The sequence below is a fragment of the Rhinolophus sinicus genome, chromosome 14, assembly GCF_057876585.1.
Source record: "Rhinolophus sinicus isolate RSI-liver-muscle chromosome 14, RSI-T2T, whole genome shotgun sequence".
Classification (NCBI taxonomy): domain Eukaryota; kingdom Metazoa; phylum Chordata; class Mammalia; order Chiroptera; family Rhinolophidae; genus Rhinolophus; species Rhinolophus sinicus.
Genome location: NC_142514.1, coordinates 95,093,373 through 95,103,112, shown reverse-complemented (window position 1 = coordinate 95,103,112; position 9,740 = coordinate 95,093,373).

Genomic DNA, 9,740 nt, shown 5'->3' with positions numbered 1-9,740 from the left:
AGATGTACCATGTGATGATTAATACATGTGTATTGCAAAATGTTTACCAAATACTATTTAACATAATTATCCTTTCATTGTTGTTGTAGTGAGAAAATTAAAGCTCTAATAGTCTGGCAACTTTCACATATACAATACAGTATTATTAACTATAGTCATCGTGCTTTCCATTATATCTCCAAATTGTATTCATCTTATACCTGGAAGTTTGTACTTTTTTACCAAAACCTCCCCACTTCCCCCACCTGTTAGACTCTGGAAACCACCATTCTACTCTATTTTTCTATGAGCTTGATGTTTTTAGATTCCACGTATAAGTGAAGTCATACAGTATTTATCTTTTTCTGTCTGACTTTTTTCATTTAGCATAATGCCTTTGATATCCATCCATGTTGTCAGAAATGGTAGGATTTCCTTCTTTTTATGGTGAATAATAGTGTGTGTGTAATCATTTTCTTTGTCCATTCATCAATTGATAGACAATTAGGTTGTTTCCATGTCTTAGACCTTGTGAAAAATGCTGCAATAAACAGGAGTGGATTGCTATCTCATATAATAGTTCTATTTTTACTTTTCATACAAATTGCCAAGTGCAGAGGTGTGTGGTGGTGTCAGCTCTGTGTCCAGGAAGGTATGATGTGTCTTTGGCTCAGGCCAGTGGGATCCACAGCATTGGTTCTTGGCTAGTGATGTGGCAGTCCACAGCACCTGAAATTTCAGCTAATGTCCTCATAATTGTCTTCAGATCCAATAGCTAGGGACCAGGGAAAGCAGTGATGGTAACTAAATCTGGTGGTTTGCACACACTTGGCTGTAAGGGCTGCAGGTGCCTGTTTAGTGGTAGGGGCCGGTTTCAGATACACAGGTGATGGTGTTGGTGAGGACAAGCAGCAAGGGCCTGAGCCAATGGTGGGCACTGGTTGGCAGCTGCAGGGCCTGGCTGTTAGCATGTTCAACTGTGGTTGCTGGGGCTTATCCACAGCAGTGGAGGCCAGTGTTGGGAGTCAGGCTGGGGGTATGCTTGTGCACAGCTGGAGGAGCTAGCTGAAGGTGAGCCACATGGTGCCGACCACTGATAGGAGATAGGGCCTGATCATGGCCAACAAGCAACTGTGAGGGCTTTGGCTCTTGGATACTTTTCTGTGGCTGCACTCTCACCACAGGTACATGGCAGTGGAGGCCCATGATGGGTGTCAGGTTGGCACCATGCACGTGCCTAGGTGGGGGCCTATTTCCTATTAAGGAAACTCCCTTAGATTATCATCAGATTATTCAGGAGAAATCCTACAAACTAGGAGATGGTGGAAATGAATATTCAGATTATTGAAAGATAGAAATCACTAGCTAAAAAATAATATGCAACAAAGTTATGCTTTAGATATGAAGGAAACAATACAATCTTTTCCAGACATACAGAAGTGGAAGGAAGTTACCACCACAAAAATCTGCCATACAAAATCTGTAGAAATGTGCTCTTCTACTTGAAACCAAAAGACATAAGGCTACAAAATTATGAGTAAATTGACTAATAGACCGAAGCAAGAAATTTCAACCCTTGTTCAGAATAGGGTATTAAAGACTTAAACATAAAAATTAAAAGAGGTAAAACATTAAGAAAAGAACTTGCAACTTGGAAATGAATGCAGAGCATAAAAAGGGACAGTTTGTGACAACAAAAACCTAAAAGTGGAGTGGAAAAAGAACTGAACTTGCACAGATTAATGTATATAAGATGCAATCCAAAGAAAAAGGACCTCTGCATATATGAAACTTTCTTTTGCATATACCTAATGGTGACCACAAAAAAGAAACCTAGAATGGAGACACATAACATTAAAAAAGAGAAAACAGGAAAAAAAATCATTGAATACTAACAGAGGAAAATAACAGACAGAAATAGAAGAGAAACAATGGAGACACAGAGCCAGTATGAGGAAACAAAAGATAAAATAGCTGCAGGAAATCTTTATATATCACTAATCACCATAAAGGAAAATGGACTGAACTCACCCATTTAAAGGCACAGAGTAGTGGGATGATCAAAAAACAAGACCCCATTTTATGCTGCCATCAGGATGCACATCTCAGCTGCAAGGACAAACATAGACTCAATGTGAAGGGATAGAAAATAATACTCCAAGCAAATGGCATCCAGAGAAAAGTGGATTTCACCACATTTACAAAGGTCTGACAATTAAGTTTGTGAACTTGTTGCAACAATGTTGCTAACCTTTTTTGATATCGGGGGATTATTCATTAGAAATTTATACCAACTGGACAAACAGTTAACCAAGTTTACTGTTTGAAATTCCTGAAAAGGCTGAGTGAAAAAGTTAGATGACCTGAAATTTTCGCCACAATTCATGACTCTTGCGTCACAACAATGCACCAGCTCACAGGGCACTGTCTGTGAGGAAGTTTTTAGCCAGTAAACAAATAACTATATTGGAACACCCTCCTTACTCACCTGATCTGACCCCCAATGACTTCTTTCTTTACCCGAAGATAAAAGAAATATTGAAAGGAAGACATTTTGATGACATTTAGTACATCAAGGGTAATGGTTCTGATAGCCATTCCAGAAAAAGAGTTCCAAAATGGCTTTGAAGGATCGACTAGGTGCTGGTGCACTGGTGTATAGCTTCCCAAGGGGAGTACTTTGAAGGTGTCCATAGTGATATTCAGCAATGAGGTATGTAGCACTTTTTCTAGGATGAGTTTGTGAACTTAATTGTCCAAGCTTGTATATCAGACAAAATAGATTTGAAAATAAAAAGGGTAGCAAAAGACAAAGATGGACATTTTATAATGATAAAAGGAGCAATCCATGAAGAAGATATAAACTTATTAATATATATGCACCAAACCAGGTAGCACCAAACTATATATACCAAGTACTAACAGAACTAAAGGGAGAAACTGACAAAAACAATTATAGTAGGGAACCCAAGTTCCCCATTGACAGCAATGGATAGATCATCAAAACAGAAAATCAATAAGGAAATATCAGCCTTAAATGACACATTAGACCAAATGGACATAATCAATATTTACAGTATTTTTCATCCCAGAAGACCAGAATATACCTCCTTCTCTAGTGCATGTGGAACATTTTCAAGATAGGTTGGGGCACAAGTCTAGCCTCAACAAATTTAAGAAGATTTAAATCATACCAAGCATACTTTTCAACCACAATGCTTTGCACGTGGGATGAATATGCATTTTGGGGAAACAGCAGGTGGACTATACAGGGTTGAATAGTATCCCCACAAAATTCATGTCTATCTAGGATCTCAGAATGTGATCTTGTTTGGAAATAGGCTATTTGCAGATGTCATCAGTAAAGATGTGGTCATACATGAGTAAGGTGGACTGTACATCCAAAATGACTGGTGTCAGAAACACATGGGGAGAACATGGCCATCTGACTACAGAGGCAGAGATTGGAGTGATGTGTCCAAAAGCCAGGAAACACCAAGAATTGCTGACAAACACCAGAAGCTAGAAGAGACAAGGAAGGATTCTTTTCTAGAGCCTTTAGAGGGATTACAGCCCTGTTGACAGCATGATTTCAGACTTGTAGCTTTCGGAATTGTGACAGAAAAAATTGCTGTTGTTTTAAGTTACCCAGTTTATTGTAGTTTGTTATGGCAACCCTAGGAAACTAATCCAGAGTGATTATGAATTTTCTTAAGTCCATATATTGGTGAACAGAAAAGAAGCAGTAAGAAAAAGATGGAAAGCTCAGTTAGCGTTTTCTAGTCTAGATGACATATATTCCCACATGTATAACCTCTACATTTTGGATAGCTTCTTTAGTCACTGCAGTGCCAATTAAGAGTAAAATGAAATACTAAGGGTAAGGTGGATCGAATATATGGTGATGGAAGGAGAACTGACTCTGGGTGGTGAACACACAATGGGATTTATAGATGATGTAATACAGAATTGTACACCTGAAATCCATGTAATTTTACTAACAATTGTCACCCCAATAAATTTAATTAAAAAAAAAAAAAAAAAAAAAAAAAAGAATATCCAAATGGTAATTGGTAGCTACATACTGTATGATTCATTTATTTGTTGATTTGTATAGCCAAAGTAGCTTGGAAAGGTATGTTAACATGCCCTGAACCTGAGAACTCTCTAGATTTTGAGAAACATATCTTCTCCAACCATCTATAGTTTTGGACCCAGAAGAAAAACAAGTTTTTTGCTGGTATTTAAGCTTCTAATTTTCATTTTATTGCTTTCTAACTTTAATTGTGTTGGTCAAGTTTTTACCATTGGGGGTTCTTATACGTAAGCTATGGGGTAGCCTGCTTGGATACTTTTAGAACACAGACATTACTCACTCTGGTCAGAGTGTGTTTATTCTTAGTAAAATGCAGTGTCCTGTTTCAGAGAAAAAGCATTATAAAGGATTTTTTTAAATTAAAGTATTGGGGTGACAGTTGTTAGTAAAGTTACATAGATTTCAGGTTTACAATTCTGTAATACATCATTTATATATATCACATTGTATGTTCACCACCCAGAGTCAGTTCTTTTTCCATCACCATATATTTGATCCCCTTTACCCTCATCTACCACCCCCACCCCCTTTACTCTCTGGTAACCATTAAACTTGTCTGAGTCTATGAATTTTTGTTTCTTCATTTGTTTGTCTTGTTCTTTTGTTGTTTTCAGTTTTATATACCACATATCAGTAAAATGATATGGTTCTTGACTTTTTTGGCCTGACTTATTTCACTCAGCATAATAATCTCAAGATCGATCTACATTGTCGCAAATGGTACTATTTCATCTTTTCTTATGGCAGAATAGTATTCCATTCTGTATATATACCACAAATTCTTTATCCATTAATCTATTGAAGGACACTTTGATTATTTCCATGTCTTGCCCATGGTAAATAAAGCTGCAATGAACATTGGAGCACATACATCTTTATAAATAAATGTTTTCAGATTTTTTTGGTAGATACCCAGGAGAGGGATTGCTGGGTCATATGGTAATTCTATTCTTAATTTTTTGAGGAACCTCCACATTGCCTTCCGTAGTGGATGAACCAGTCTGCATTCCCACCAACAGTGTATGAGGGTTCCTTTTTCTCCACAGCCTCTCCAACCCTTGTTATTATTTGTCTTGTTGATAATATCCATTCTAACTGGTGTAAGGTGATATCTCATTGTGGTTTTTATTTGCATTTCTCTGATGATTAGTGATGTTGAGCATTTTTTCATATGTCTATTGGCAATTTGTATGTCTTCTTTGGAGAAATGTCTATTTAGGGCCTCTATCCATTTTTTAATTGGATTGTTTGTTTTCTTGTTGAGTTGTATGAGTTCCTTGTATATTTTGGATATTACAGTGTTTCCCCGAAAATAAGACTGGGTCTTATATTAAATTGTGCTCCAAAAGATGTATTAGGGCTTATGTACAGGGAATGTCATCCTGAAAAATCATGCTAGGGCTTACTTTCCAGTTAGGTCTTATTTTCGGGGAAACACGGTAGCCCTTTATAGGAGGCATTGTTTGCAAAAATCTTCTCCCATTCAGTTGGTTGCCTCTTTATTTTGTTGATGGTTTCTTTTGCTGTGCAGAAGCTTTTTAGTTTGATATAGTCCCATTCATTTATTTTATTTTTCACTTTCCTTACCTTTGAGGTCAAATTCATAAAATGAGCTTTGCACCCAAGGTCCATAAATTTAGTACCTATGTTTTCTTCTATGCAGTTTATTGTTTCAGGTCTTATGTTTAGGTCTTTGAACCATTTTGAGTTAATTTTCGTACACGGTGACAATCTAGTTTCATCCTTTTGCACGGAGCTTTCCAATTCTCCCAGCACCATTTATTGAAGAGACTGTCTTTCTCCATTGATTTCTTTGTTGAAAATTATCTGTCCATACTTATGTGGGTTTATTTCTGTGTTCTCAATTCTATTCCATTGGTCTGTGAGTCTGTTTTTCTGCCAATACCATGCTGTTTTGATCATTGTTGCCTTGTAGTACAAGCTGAAGTCAGGGAGTGTGATACCTTCAGCATCGTCCTTTTTTTTAGGATTGCTTTGGCTATTTGAGGTCTTCTATGGTTCCATACAAATCTGATGATATTTTGTTCTATTTCTTTAAAAAGTGCCATATGGATTTTGATGGGGATTGCATTAAATATGTATATTGCTTTGGTTAATTTAACTATGTTGATTCTTCCAATCCATGAACGTGGAATATCTTTCCATTCGTTGTGCCTTCTATTTCTTTTAAAAATGTCTTCTGGTTTTCAGTATATAAGTCTTTCACATCCTTGTTTAAGTTACTCCCAGGTATTTTATTACTTTTGTTGCAATTGTAAAAGGAAATTTTTTAAATTTCTTTTTCTGAGATTTCATTGTTAATATATAGGAATGCCATGGACTTTTGTACATTGATTTTGTAGCTGGCAATTTCACTGTATTGTATTCGTTGATTGTTTCTAATAGCTTTTTGGTGGAGTCGTTAGGGTTTTCTATATATAGCATCATGTCATCTGCAAAGATTGACAATTTAACTTCTTCATTCCCAATTTGGATGCCTTTCATTTCTTTCTCTTGCCTGATTGCTCTGGCAAGGACTTCCAACACTATGTTGAAAAGGAGAGGTGATAGGGGACAGCCCTGTCGTGTCCCTAAATGTACAGCAAAGAGCTTCAGTTTTTCACCATTAATTTTGATAGTAGCTGAGGGTTTGTCATATGCAGCCTTTATTATGTTAAGGTATTTTCCTTCTAAACCCATTTTTTAAAAAGTGTTTGAATCATAAGTGGGTGTTCTATATTATCAAACGCTTTTTCTGCATCTATTGATATAATCATATGATTTTTGTCCTTTATTTTGTTTATGTGATGTATCACATTGATTGATTTGCATATGTCAACCATCCTTTTTCTCCTGGGATGAACCCCACTTGGTTGTGATGTATAATCTTTTTAATGCATTGTTGCATTCGACTTGCTAGAATTTTGTTTAGGAGTTTTGCATCTGTATTTATCAGATATGTTTTTCTGTAACTTTCTTTTTTTGGTGTTATCTTACCAGGTTTTGGTATCAGGGTAATGTTGGCCTCATAAAATAAGTTCGGGGGTATTGTTTCTCCTTTAGTTTTTTGGAAGAGTGTGAGCAGGTAGGTATTAGATCCTCTTGGAATGTTGGGTAGAATTCACTAGTGAAGCCATCTGGTACCAGAATTTTGCGTTTGGGAAAGTTTCAGATGACTGATTCAATTTCCTACTGTTGATCAGTCTAGGAAGGCTCTATGTCCCTAAGAATATGTCCATTTCTTCTAGGTTATTGAATTTGGTGGCATATAATCCTTCACAGTGTTCTTGGATGATCCTTTGTATTTCTGCGGTATCCATAGTAAGTTCCTTTCTTTCATTTCTGATTTTGTTTATTTGTGTCTTTTATCTTTTTATCTTAGTCTAGCCAAGGGTTTGTCAGTTTATTAATCTTTTCAAAGAACCAGATCTTTGTTGCATTAATTTTTTCTATTTTCTTTTTGTTTTCTATTTCATTAAGTTCTGCTCTAATTTTTATTATTTCCTTCCTTCTGTTGACTTTGGGCTTCACGTGTTCTTTTTTTTTAAGTTCTTTAAGGTATACTGTGAGGTTATTTATCTGGGATTTTTTTCTTCTTTCTTGAGAAAGGTCAGTAATGATATAAATTTCCCTCTTAAAATTGCTTTTGCTGCATCCCAATAATATTGGTAGCATGTTTTTTCATTGTGATTTGTTTCTATGTATCTTTTGAACTCTCGTTTTGTTTCTTCTTTGACCCAGTCGTTCTTTAATGGTATGTTGTTTAATCTCCACATATTTGTGGGTTTCCTGCTTTCTTTTTGCAGTTGATATCCAATTTCAAAGCTTTGTGATTTCAGAATATGCTTAGGGTGATTTCCATCTTCTTAAATTTGCTGAGGTTAGTTTTATGTCCCAATATGTGGTCCATCCTTGAGAATGTTCCATGTACACTAGAAAATAATATATAGTCTGATGTTCTAAGATGAAGTTCTCTATAAAGGTCAATTATGTCCATTTCATCTGAGTGTCATTTAGGGCTGATATTTCATTATTTATTTTCTGTTTGGATGATCTATCCATAGCTGTCAATGACGTATTTAGGTCCCCTACTCTAATTTTATTTTGTTCAATTTCTCCCTTTACTTCTGTCAGTGGTTGCTTAGTATAATTTGGTGCTCCCTGATTGGGTCATAAATATTGATGACTGTTATGTTTTCTTGTTGTATAGTCCCCTTTATCATTATGAAATGTCCATCTTTGTCTCTTGTTACCTTTTTTATCCTGAAGTCTGTTTCATCTGGTATCAGTATGCTGTATGAATACACCTGCTTTTCTCTGAATACCATTTGCTTGGAATGTCAATTTCTACCCTTTCCCTTTGAGTCTGTATTTGTCCTTATAGCTGAGATGTGTCTCTTGGAGACAGCATATGGTTGGGTTTAGTTTTTTGATCCAATCTGCTACTCTGTGCCTTTTTATTGGTGAGTTCAGTCCATTTACATTTAGGGTGATTATTGATATATGAGAATTCCTTGTCATTCTATCTCTGTTTTTCTAGGATGGTGTCTCCATTGTTTTTTGTTTTTGTTTTTGTTTTTTTGCCTTTTTGTTGCTATCTAATATTTCAGTGTGGTGGTATTCTATGATTTTCCCTCTATGTCTTCCTTTTTTATGTTATATATTTCAGTTCTGCATTTTTTTTTTAATTGAGTGGTTACCATTAAGTTCATGTAAAAGAAAGTTTCATATTTGGAGTATTCCATTTTCTTCTATATGCTTACTTTCTCCATTCCCTTATGCCAGTTCAGACCTTTACTCTCTCCCATTTTATGTTTATATCCCTATTTATGCTGTTAGTTGATTTCTGCACTGCAGTAGCAAGTTGTCTTTTTCCTCTTTTTTAAGTGTTTTTTTTTTTTTTCTCTCTTACCCTGTATATTATGTTTAAGTGTATAGTTTGTTGTAGGGGTTACCATTTCCTGCTTCTGTCTCTTCATATTACTACTCATGGCTTTGTATTCTTATGTTTTTTGTTTGTTTGTTTGTTTCAGGTCAAATAGCTTCCTTTATTATTTCTTGTATTGCAAGTCGTTTGTTAGAAAATTCCTTCATCTTCTGTATGTCTGGAAATGTCTTTATTCCTCCTTCTTATGTCATGGATATCTTTGCTGGGTTTATTATTCTTGTCTCATAATTTCCTCTTTCAATAGCTTGACTATTTGATTCAACCCTCTCCTGTTTTGTAGAGTTTCTGCTGAAAAATCTGATGGTAATCTATTGGGATTTCCTTTGTAGGTTACTGTCATCATTTCCCTGCCTGCTCTGAGGTTTCTTTTTTTGTCATTAATTTTTACAACGTCAATACAATGTATCTTGGAGAAGGCCTGTTGGGAGTGAGGTAATTAGATATTCTATTTGCTTCTTGGATTCGAGGATCCAGATCTTTCCACTAGTTTGGGACATTCTCGTCAACTATTTGTTTGAATATACTCTCTGTTTTCATCTCCCTTTCTTCTCCTTCTGGTATGCCCATTATTCTTATATTGCTCTTTCTGATGGAGTCAGAAAGTTCTTCTAGAGTTCTTTCATTTCTTTTAAGTCTTAAGTGTCTCTCTTCTTCCATCTGTGTCATTTCCAGATTTCTACCTTCCATGTCACCGATTTTTCCTCTATTGGTGAATTC